The sequence below is a fragment of the Schistocerca americana genome, chromosome 8 (assembly GCF_021461395.2).
Source record: "Schistocerca americana isolate TAMUIC-IGC-003095 chromosome 8, iqSchAmer2.1, whole genome shotgun sequence".
Lineage (NCBI taxonomy): Eukaryota > Metazoa > Arthropoda > Insecta > Orthoptera > Acrididae > Schistocerca > Schistocerca americana.
The window spans coordinates 151,361,538-151,374,228 of NC_060126.1; the positions used below are offsets into that span (position 1 = coordinate 151,361,538).

Genomic DNA, 12,691 nt, shown 5'->3' on the forward strand with positions numbered 1-12,691 from the left:
TTGTCACACAATCACTCGTTTTTCGTCGGTGTCCTCTCCAGCAGCGAAAGTCTTATTATAGCCACCCTGTAGCTACAAGACTCTTAATTGAGATTTTCACCCTGCAGCGGAGTGTACGCTGAAATGAAACTTCCTGGCAGATTAAAACTGTGTGCCGGGACCGAGACTCGAACTCGGGACCATTGCCTTTCGCGGGCAAGTGCTCTACCAACTGAGCTACCCAAGCAAGACTCACGCCCCTTCCTCACAACTTTACTTCTGCCAGTATCTCGTCTCCTACCTTCCAAACATTACAGAAGCTCTCCTGCGAACCAAGCAGAACTAGCACTCTTGAAAGAAAGGATATTGCGGAGACTTGGCTTAGCCACAGCCTTGGGGATGTTTCCAGAATGAGATTTTCACTCTGCAGCGGAGTGTGCGCTGATATGAAACTTCCTGGGAGATTAAAAGTGTGTGCCGGACCGAGACTCGAACTCGGGACCATTGCCTTTCGCAGGCAAGTGCTCTACCAACTGAGCTACACAAGCACGACTCACTTTCTTCAGGAGTACTAGTTCTGCTTGGTTCGCAGGAGAGCTTCTGTAAAGTTTGGAAGGTAGGAGACGAGATACTGGCAGAAGTGAAGCTGTGAGGACGGGGCGTGAGTCGTGCTTGGGTAGCTCAGTTGGTAGAGCACTTGCCCGCGAAAGGCAAAGGTACCGAGTTCGAGCCTCGGTGCAGCACACAGTTTTAATCTGCCAGGAAGTTTCAAAACTCTTAATTGTTGACTTGGATTGGTGGTAATTTTAACTCTGTCTCGCGGGTCAAATCGAGGCTGGCAAGCCTTTACATGCAGCAACGCAGAGAATTAATTCGGACTCGACTATAAACGTTTTCAACTGAATCCGCGGAGTAGAGTTTTGCGTGTGCTTATCGGCAAGAGTAGGCGGATTCGAGCTGCGACCGCTAGTGTTAATTCGGGTGAGGCCACGGAAGCTTCGAGGAGGAACGAAAGGAACGTTCCAACTTTAATACCTTCTACTTTTATCCAGCTAAAAGACCACGAAAATAAAATTAGAAAGATTCAAATGCATGAGAAGGCTTGCCGACAGAAGTTCTCCCACGCACTATTCGCCACTGGGAGAGTAGAGAAGGTGAGTGGGGGAGGGGACACCTCTGCCGAGCACCGCAGGATGGCTTGCGGCGTGTGCGTCCAATGTCTAGCGTGCCCCTGCTACAGGAAGCGGCCTCTGGCAGGCAGCGCTGGCGCGTCCTTGCGCGGCCCGCCGGCGACCTGGTGGGCGCGCCCGCAGCGCAGCCGTTGGACGCCGCCCAGCGACGCAGCGCAGAGCAGCCGAGCGGCTGCCATCCGACACGCCATTGTTTTTCTGGCCGCCGGCTGACGCGTACTCGCCGGCCGGTTTTGGCACCGCCGACGCCTCCGGGCCGGCGGGGAAAACAAAAACGCAACGAGACCGAGACCAATTCCCTGGCGGGAGGCGCGCCGCGGTGCCACCCGAAATTCGTGCCTTAATTCTGTCCCTGTCTGCACCACAAGCTATGATGCTTATCCCCTGCACACAAGTAATTAAAAATGCACTGTCGAGTCATAACTACGAACACCTGCGTCCAGGCACAATAATTATCATTTGTAAGACATTAACAAAGCTAGAAGAGCTGGAAATGACAAAATCTCCTTCCGAGAATGCCACAACGCTACCGACCGACCGCCGTGTCTTGCTCAGACGATAGGTGTCACTGAATGCGGATATGGTGTGGTCAGTACACCGCGCATCCGGCCGTTGTCAGTTTTCGTGACCGCAGCCGCTAATTCTCAGTCATTCAACTCCCTCGATTGGTCTCACAGAAGCTGAATACACCCCGGCTGCCAACAGCCCTCGGCAGACCTTGCGACAGCGCTTAACTTCGGTAATCTGACGACAACGGGTGTTATCGCTGCTGCAAGGCTGTCGCCGGAAATGACAGGGCTCCAAGTAAATGTGGACAACACACAGATCGAGGGTTAACATTCCGTCGACGACAACATCATTACAAACGGAGCATAATATGGCATTCAGGCAGGTATTTGGACGTATCAACATTTTGCTAAATGCATTTAGGGAAAAAACTACCGGAGGTGGGAGAGGGGGAAGCGGTGTTGAGCATGGGCTTTCGTCCTCCCGATCACCGTGCAGTGTCTTAACCACCAGGTCACCCAGGTCGTTCAAATTTAAGTGGAAGCAAGTTCATCCAGATAGCTGTTGAAAGTCTCCAGTCTCACCCCTTATGATGCGCCACAACATCTACACTTCTACTCTGCAGTTCTCATTTAAGAGTTTGATACGTGTACTTCAGTCTACTTCTCTATCGTTCCACCCTCCAATAGTATATGAGAATCACGTAAATCTACAAATTTCTGTTTGAGACCTGATTTCTTTTATTTAGTCTGGATGGTCTTTTCTCCTATGTAGGTGGAAATCAACGAACTATTTTTGCAGCAGAAAGCTGGTGATTTAAATTTCGTGAAAAGATATCGCTGCAACGAAAAACGACTTTCTTTTAATGGTTGACAGCCCAGCTCACCAATCATAACCGTGACTCTCTCCCTCTTCTCCCTATTTAACGATGGAAAATGGAAATGAGCGTTTGGTGTCATTGGCCGGGAGGCATCTTACGGAGCAGGTCCGGCCCCCTTGGTGAAGGTCTTATTACATTCGACGCCACATTGGGCGTCCTGCGCGCCGGATGGGGATGAAATGATGATGAAGACAACAAAACACCCAGTACCTGAGCGGAGAAAATGCCCGTCCAGCCGGGAATCGAACACGGGCCCGGAGGACGGCAATCCGTCACGCTGACCACTTAGCTATCGGGGGGCGGACTATAACGATAATAACAAACGAGCTCCCCTTCTTCAAACGTTTTTGATGCCATCCGTTAATCCAACCTCATAAGGTACTGTACAGCAACATTCCAAGAGTAAGACACACAAGCATTGCGTAGGCCTTTGTAGGTTTATTGCACCGTCTAAGTGTTCTGCCAATGAAACGCAGTTTTGATTCACCTTCCTCACAACGCTTTCTATATGATTATTTCAGCTTAAGTTGTTTGTAATTGTAAAGCGATTCACTGCACTAACTGTTTTTATGTAATTAAAACTGAAGTCAATACGCTTCCGATGTACAAGGGACATTCCAATGAAGACGAGCCAGGTGCTAAAAAAATAAGTAAACTGTTTCTTATTTCAAACGTAATGGCCAAATTTGTAAATATATTTATCTCTCTGTGAGACAACACGGTCAGTGCCTTCATGGAAAAATGTTTATGTTTGTGTTTGTCTACGGAACAATGCATCTCTTCGTTCGAAGCAAATCGAGGGTTTGAAAGTTATGTATATCATATTGGGGACAGATTGGGACTGTATGGATGATGTGTATAGGTTTCCCATCGAAACTTCAGCAGTGTAGTCGAAACAACCCCAGCAACATTCGGAGCCGTCGATTTGCTTCGAACGAAGAGGTGCATGCCTGGGAACAATCATGACAAACGCAAACATTTCTGCACGACCATTTCGACTTCTTGTCTCACAGTGGAATAAATATATTAACAGTTATGGCCATTACTTTTGAAATAATAAACAGTTTACTCACTTTCTTCCCACCTACCTCGTTTTCATTTGACTGTCCCTTATACAAAGCTTTAGTTCTTAACGCGACACAACAGCATGAAATGGACACCCGCATACTGTTTGGAAGTGTTTCTTTATAGCTACCCATATCATATCATCATATCAGAGGAGAAGCTGGGAAGAGCTGTGTAGATATCTCGTAGTTTCTCTCTTAAAATCCAAGCTTCTTTTTCTTTTCTTTTTTTTTTTAAAAAAAAAGAATAAGTGAAAATAAAATTCATAGCTCAACGAAACAAGTAGGTATAAGGAAAAAAGGCGTTATAATGGTTTTACAGGAACGATTTCGCCCTAATTTACGACTGTGTCGATAGTGACAACATTCCAACTGTCCTCTCTTCATGTCATGGCTCTGAGCACTATGGGACTCAACATCTGAGGTCATCAGTCCCCTAGAACTTAGAACTACTTAAACCAAACTAACCTAAGGACATCACACACATCCATGCCCGAGGCAGGATTCGAACCTGCGACCGTAGCAGTCACGCGGTTCCGGACTGAAGTGCGTAGAACCGCACGGCCACCGCGGCCGGCAACTGTCCTCTCTGTCCGCTTTCTCTTCCTCTTCTTATTAACAATGGAACAGGTCGTTAACGTAAGATATGACTGGAAGGAATGAAGGAAGATTAGAGTTTAAAGAGAGGAAACATAAGCTCGCAATGTTTCAAGGATGCGGACTGAAATCGGCCGTACGGTTTCAAAAGACCGTCCCGGCATTTGCCTGGAGCGACTTTGGGAACTCACGGACAACCTAAATCTGTATGGTCGAACTGGGATTTGAACCTTTGCCCTCCAGAATGTGAGTCCAGTGTGCTAACCACTGCGCCACCTCGATCAGTGAATGATTGGAGGTAAAAACATACCTGTGTAAGCTAATCAACTTTTCGCAGCAGCATGTAAGAACCTTTGCTTGCGAGTAGGCCAATTTCCTCTCACAGTTGCTACATTGTTGCTTGTGACAGCATAACAAAAAGGGCTGTGCAAACAAATTGTTTTATTGCACGTTGTTTACAGTTATTGAATCGACCTCTAAAAATAAAACGGCAGCTCGTGATTAGTTTTTAGTTTCTTGAGTCAATCTGGAGCCTACAAAGCACTTTACTTAGCAACAGAATCACAGAATCACAATTCAACAAAGACAAAAAAGTTCAAATAAATGTATTCTGTACAGGAAAATTATGTATCGTGTGTTCTGTAACTAAAAGGTGTGCTTTTGGCAGATTTCAAGGATGTTAAAATATGAACGGTATTTTGGGTGTACGTGAAACACTGAAGAAGTGTCGTTCGGACTCTACGAGGCGGAAAGCTGACAACATGAATCTCGTTTATACACGGCAGTAAATAACGACCATCTGTCGCCAAAAGCCCAGACAGCGTGAAACTTTGAACTTGTGTGTGCACATTTCCGTACCCTTCGAGGAACGAGTTGCTTCTTATTTTTAATATAGTGTAATGCTCACAACTCAGACCACTGTACTACAACAAATCCCAACCATTGGAATTCTGATTAAATGTTTCCACAGTAAAAAATGCGACCTGGAGAATACGAGCAACTTTTGAAATTTCATGTATGAGGGCGTGCTGAAAAGTAATACCTCCAAATTTTTATGTGGAAAATCAATACTTTAAAATAAAATATGAGTGATTCACACTCTACATCTACATCTTCATCCATACTCCGCAAGCCACCTGACGGCGTGTGGCGGAGGGTACTTTGAGTACCTCTATCAGTTCTTCCCTTCTGTTCCAATCTCGTATTGTTCGTGGAAAGAAAGATTCTCGCTATGCCTCTGTGTGGGTTCTAATCTCTCTGATTTTATCCTCGTGGTCTCTTCGCGAGGTATACGTAGGAGGGAGCAATATACTGCTTGACTCCTCGGTGAAGGTATGTTCTCGAACCTTCAACAAAATACCGTACCGAGCTACTGAGCGTCTCTCCTGCAGAGTCTTCTACTGGAGTTTATCTATCATCTCCGTAACGCTTTCACGTTTACTAAATGATCCTGTAAAGAAGCGCGCTGCTCTCCGTTGGATCTTCTCTATTTCTTCTATCAACCCTATCTGGTACGGATCCCACACTGGTGAGCAATATTAAAGCAGTGGGCCGAACAAGTGTACTGTAACGTAATTCCTTTGTTTTCGGATTGCATTTCCTTAGGATTCTTCCAATGAATATCAGTCTGGCATCTGCTTTACCAACGATCAACTTTATATGATCATTCCATTTTAAATTACTCCTAATGCCTACTCCCAGATAATTTATGGAATTAACCAAGGGCGTACCCAGAATCTGAACTAGGGGGGGGGGGGGGGGGGGCAAGTCATACTAGCCTCAGGAAACAAGGACTCGAGACAACATACAGCACTTATTATTAAATAAAACAGTAAACCAGTGAAAAACTGCTTTTAATAAACATTTTAAATACAAGAATGCACTTGTACAATCCGGGAAAACATGTAGCACTTCTTATTAAATTAAACAGTAAACTAGTAAAAAACTGCGAATATCTTCTGGGGGGGGGGGGGGGGCAGCTGCCCATGGAATTAACTGCTTCCAGTTGCTGGCCTGCTATATTGTAGGTAAATGATAAAGGATCTTTCTTTCTATGTATTCGCAACACACATTTATTCTTAATGTCTACATACTTACTTCTCAACATTTCTCCCAACGAGAGACCAGTTTGTTAATATCGTCACTGTGGAATGTTTGATTTTGTTGACGGAGCCTCAGTCTCAACTTTGTTTGTACCGCTTCATCACTATCAAAGTTAAGTCCTCAAAGGTGTTCTTTAAGTTCCGGAAACAGATGAAAATCGGATGCGGCGTAGTAGGGACGGTAAGGAGGATGATCGATGACAGTGAACGCAAAGCGTCGGGTTGCTGCGAATGTCGTAGCTTTCGTATGGGGTCTTGCACCGTGCTGAAGGAGAGGGAGGTCCTTGTGTGGGCGAACTCTTCGAATTCGAAACTAGATCACATAGTTACGTTACAGACTGACAAGTTACACCCTATAATCCGAGCCCTCTAGCGGTAGAGGGTTCAAACTTGCGTCAGTGAAGCGGCAAAGTCGATCGAGTAATGTGCATCACATGTAATACTGAGAACACAATAAAAAAATTCGGAGGCATTACTTTTGGCACGCCCTCATATATGGAGTTTCATTGACGTTCGATGTTCTGTTTTCGTGATCGGATTTTACTTTTGAAAATGTGCGTCGCGTAGTTCGCAAAAATTCCCTCTCTTGCTCTCTGAATGTTTGATGGTCGTCGGAGTGTAAGTAACACCGTCTCTGGGTAGAAGGCGAGGAAAAGAGTAACATTAAATGCGGCGCAAAGAACTAAATTATGCGGCGAAGCGCGGCCGTGGGTTTTGGAAGACTGTCTGCTATCTGGCGTGGGCGTTACGAGCGGAAGGGATGCGCGGCGCGGCTTCCTGAGCTTTCCTCGGTGCAGCGTGTCTGTGGCACGCGTCCAAAACCCCCACTGCCACGCGCTTCGCGAACGTTTCCACATCGCGCCTCGCATTTGGAGTCTGCCTACTAAGAAGGCGCCCAGAAACATACAGTGAGTAACAAAAGCCACATCCAAGACTGTTAAAACATTTTTGGAAGGTGACTATTAACAGGCGTCAAGTAATGTATAAAATGCATGTTTGACTGTCAGTTGCTATTTTTGTTTGAAACACAAATATCGACCGGTTTCAGTCGCAGACCATCTTCACGGATTCTATCCAAAGACACAAAAATATACATGTAGTATAAAGGAAATGTCACAAATTCGTTTGCAAACAAGTGCAAAAACAGTTTACAACACATCACACTGTCATTACTTAAAAAATGGCGACGTCTCATATGTAGAGCATGTCATGAATTCCAGTATGCCTCACAGGAATTTAAAGCCAAACATGCTAATTGAATGCGTAAACAGAGCAGTACTGAAGAGAAGATCAGAGGTATAAGTGTTACAATTGCACAAAACATTGAGTAGTAGGTCAAAGATCTTTAGACTGTATTGTCGTCGTATAGTACAAAAATATTTCGATGATAAGTTTTTTGCTGAATACAGGGAACTGGACTATCCCACAGATGTTCACCAAAATACTATCTTAGAGATCTTTGACCTAGTTTTCAATACAGGATGTATCAAAAAGAATCATCCAATTTGGCACGTCTATATTTCTAGACTAATAAACATATACAATGTATTTTGTTTTGTGATGAACGGGAGACTCAGTTTTTTTCGTACCTTTCCATAGGTGTTCAATATGACCCCCTTGAGATCCACAGCATATGTCAATGCGGTATTCAACTTATTCCCACACTGCAGCGAGCCTGTCTTTATGTTACAGCTTCCATAGCTACAGTTATGCGACGTCTCAGTTCATTCATTGTTGTTGGTAACTGAGGGGCATAAAAGTGTCTTTTATAAACCCCCACAAGAAATAATCACACACAGTCTGGTCCGGTGACCTTGGAGGCCAGTAATGTAAGGCTGAATGATTTGGTTCAGTGCAACCGATCCAACGCTCAGTAATCCTTTGATTTAAAAATTCCCGCGTTTCCAGATGCCAGTGTGGCGGTGCCCCACACTGATTGTAAATGAAGTTGTTCGAATCAGTCTCCAATGTGGGAAAATGAAGTTCCCAAGCATATCGAGACATGTGCTTCCTGCGACAGTGTTCTCGGCAAAGAAAAATGGACCATATACCTTTTCCCGTGAAGCTGCGCAAAACACATAAAATTTTGGAGAGTTCCTCTCATGTCGTACAACTTCATGTGGTGGTTTCGTACCCAATATTCTCATATTATGACGGTTTACCATTCCATTTAAATCGAATGTTGTTACGCAAAAGACATGCTGTTTTTGCTATTTACGAAAAAAGAGCATCGCACTTTTTTACGAAAAAAAGAGCATCGCACTTCACTATTTTCATTATATCCTATCTGGAATCCTGTTTCTTACTCTGGGCCTCAGCCCCAGCCTTCAACTGACTATACTTTGTATCCGAATTATTAATTAGGGCCCCTTTCCTAGTCTTCCTCGATCAGCAAAAGGGATTAGGGGTGACCTGCATGTTTATCAATCAGGCCTGAATTAGCAATTATCGCCTCATTAAGATAAAGTAAAAAGTAAAGCTTTTTCAACATTTAGGCTGATTGTAGATCCTATTGGAGGGTGTATGCCCTTGCCATTCTCCGACTTCGGAAGTGGCTTACCCAGCATTTTACAGAAAAACTTGGGTTTTCAAGGTGGACTCTGAACCACGGAGCAACTCAGTATTTCTCACATTAACACGTCGTTGTCCAAGTGAAAATATCGACAGCTAACAAAAACCCTAGGACCGGCCGGGGAACAATAAATAATATTACATAACAGAGCACTAGTCACCGATATCATGACCAGCACACAAAACTCGACGGGCACCACCTTTTAAGGCAATTAAATCATGTTCTAAAATTATTTCTAAGCTAATCATTTTAGAAACTGGAAACAAACGCGACCCAGTGAGTCTATCTTGGCTAATCAAGGACTTTTACTAACAACGTCTCAATCTACACAAGTGTCCTGAAGTTAAGCATGATCACGAGAACACGAAAATGAAAAGAGAAATGGTGAGCTATCGCCCAACATCACCGTAAATACTTACTCACAAGGAGTACTCCGTGCCGTAAATAGTGGCGTAACCGAAAGATAAACACAAACAGTGCATGGGACCTCTTAAGCCCCAGTCTTGTTTGTCCGTTGGTGAAGCTGACAATATAATGTCACAGAGACGCCATTTGAATCCTGTTTTGCAGGGCAGAATACATGCCTGCCTGGAAGCATGCCAGACACAGACCGAAGTCTCACTATCCTTGAATGTACCTCAGGGTGTCGTTTCCAGTCTTTGGCAACGGTTTCGAAACACAGGAGATGTTCGTCAAAGACCAGCATAAGGCGACCAAGAATAACCACTATGCGGCCGTAACTGCCCAAAGAAATCTGAGTATACCTACAATTGGCTACGGAGCTTGCAGCTGCCTCAGGAGTTGCTGTTTCCCGATAAACTGTGTACTTGACGCTTAGAATAGCAGGGCTATTTGGCAGACGTGTGCATCACAGAAATCGGCCCGTGTATTGTGCAGTTGGCAACATCAAAACTGGATCTTGAATGAATGGGTAAATGTGCTTTTCACAGATGAATCCCGTTTCAGTTTGCAAAATGATTCTCGTTGCACATTACGCTGGAGAGAACCTGGCAACCGATACTACCCTAACAACATCGTAGAAAGAGATCGGTTTGGTGTTGATGGCGTCATGATGTAAGGAGGGAGGCATCATGTTGGAAGGCCGTGCGGAGTTGCGCATCTTCATTGGTCACCACAGGAATACTGTAAATTCTCAGAGGCACAGGGATGAAATACTGCTACCACATGTTCACCTTTGCAGAGGAGCAGCTAGTCCAGACTTGTTCTTTATGGACGATAACGCCCGTGCGCATCGAGCTGTTCTGGTGGATGAATTCGTTGAGGGTGAAGATATCCGTCGCATGGACTGGCCAAAGAGGTCTCCGAATCTCAGTCCTATAGAACATACCTGGGATGGGATCGGGAGGCGAAGTACACTACTGGCCATTAAAATTGCTACACCAAGAAGAAATACAGATGATAAACGGTTATTCATTGGACAAATATATTATAGTAGAACTGACATGTGATTACATTTTCACACAATTTGGGTGCATAGATCCTGAGAAATCAGTACCCAGAACAACCACCTCTGACCACAATAACGGCCTTGATACGCCTGGGCATTGAGTCAAACAGAGCTTGGATGGCGTGTAAAGGTACAGCTGCCCATGCAGCTTCAACACGATACCACGGTTAATCAAGAGTAGTGACTGGCATGTTGTGACGAGCCAGATGCTCGGCCACCACTGATCAGACGTTTTCAGTTGGTGAGAGATCTGGAGAATGTGCTGGCCAGGGCAGCAGTCGAACATTTTCTGTATTCAGAAAGGGCCGTACAGGACCTGCAACATGCTGTCGAGCATTATCCTGCTGAAATGTAGGGCTTCGCAGGGATCGAATGAAGGGTAGAGCCACGGGTCGCAACATATCTGAAATGTAACGTCCACTGTTCAAAGTGCCGTCAATGCGAACAAGAGGTGACCGAGACGTGTAACCAATTGCACCTCATACTATCACGGCGGGTGATACGCCAGTATGGCGATGACGAATAAACGCTTCCAATGTGCGTTCACCGCGATGTCGCCAAACACGGATGCGACCATCATGATGCTGTAAACAGAACCTGGATTCATCCCAAAAAATGACATTTTGGCATGCGTGCACCCAGGTTCGTCGTTGAGTACACCATCACAGGCGCTCCGTCCGCAGCTCGTGGTCGTGCGGTAGCGTTCTCGCGTCCCACGCCCGGGCTCGATTCCCGGCGGGGTCAGAGATTCTCTCTGCCTCGTGATGACGGAGTGTTGTGTGCTGTCCTTAGGTTAGTTAGGTTTAAGTAGTTCTAAGTCCTAGGGGACTGATGACCATAGATGTTAAGTCCCATGGTGCTCAGAGCCATTTTGAACAGGCGCTCCTGTCAGTGATGCAGCGTCAAGGGTAACCGAGCTGATAGTCCATGCTGTAGCAAACGTCGTCGAACTGTTCGTGCAGATGGTTGTTGTCTTGCAAACGTCCCCATCTGTTGACTCAGGGATCAAGACGTGGCTGCACGATCCGTTACAGCCACGCGGATAAGATGCCTGTCATCTCGACTGCTGGTGATACGAGGCCGTTGGGATCCAGCACGGCGTTCCGTATTGCCCTCCTGAACCCATCGATTCCATATGCTGCTAACAACTGGATCTCGACCAACGCGAGTAGCAGTGTCGCGATACGATAAACCGCAATCGCGATAGGCTACAATCCGACCTTTATCAAAGTCGGAAAGGTGATGGAACACATTTCTCCTCCTTACACGAGGCATCACAACAACGTTTCACCAGCAACGCCGGTCAACTGCTGTTTGTGTATGAGAAATCGGTTGGAAACTTTCCTCATGTCAGCACGTTGTAGGTGTCGCCACCGGCGCCAACCTTGTGTGAATGCTCTGAAAAGCTAATCATTTGCATATCACAGCATCTTCTATCTGTCAGTTAAATTTCGCGTCTGTAGCACGTCATCTTCGTGGTGCAGCAATTTTAATGGCCAGTAGTGTATATTCCGTCCCAGACTCTTTCAGACCTCCGCTCCGGTCTCGCTGAGGAGTGGGATCGACTGCCCAGAGAGCTCTTGAACCATCTCGAATAGAGCATGCCACGTTGCTATGCAAAATCTGTGGCTGCTAAGAGTAACCAAATTCTCCATTAACAGCTTCTTTTGTTGTGTGAAGAGATTTCCCTGTTGTGTTATTTTCTCACAAAGTGTATCTTACCGAACAGTATGTTTTGGGCACTCCTGTGCGCCAAGTGTATTGTGATTCTGTAGCTTGTTCAGTAATGCTTTTTGCAGCCTTATAAGGCAATATGTCCTCTTTTTGTGCAAATGCTTAACTTTTTGACATTGGTGTACATTATATTTGCTTTGAAACTGTACGATTACGAGGGTGAGTCAAATGAAAACCTTAAATATTTTTTAAAAATATTATTTATTGTGCAGAAGTGGTACAAAGCTGTATTACTTTTCAACATAATCTCCCCCACGCTCAATGCAAGTCCTCCAGCGCTTACAAAATGCATAAATTCCTTTAGAAAAAAAATTCCTTTAGTAGTCCGCGCAAGTACTCATGCACCGCGTGGCGTACCTCTTCATCAGAACGGAACTTCTTTCCTCCCATTGCGTCATTGAGTGGTCCAAACATATGGAAATCGCCTGGGGCAAGGTCTGATGAGTATGGTGGGTGAGGAAGACACTCCAAATGCAGGTCTGTGATTGTTCCAACTGTTGTACGGGCAGTGTGGGGCCTCGCACTGTCATGTTGCAAAAGGACACCTGCTGACAGCAGTCCACGTCGCTTTGATCTGATTGTAGGCTGCAGATGATTT

The 12,691-nt window shown here is 45.4% G+C and overlaps 1 protein-coding gene and 1 non-coding gene across 4 annotated transcripts in view; both read right to left on the reverse strand.

Moving 5' to 3' along the window:
• Nucleotides 1-12,691, reverse strand: part of LOC124545307 (homeobox protein PKNOX1-like) — a 723,840-nt gene that overhangs the window by 403,098 nt on the left and 308,051 nt on the right. The window lies entirely within an intron of this gene.
• Trnas-cga lies at nucleotides 153-226 on the reverse strand. The gene has a single exon. It is a non-coding gene; the product is annotated as a tRNA-Ser (tRNA).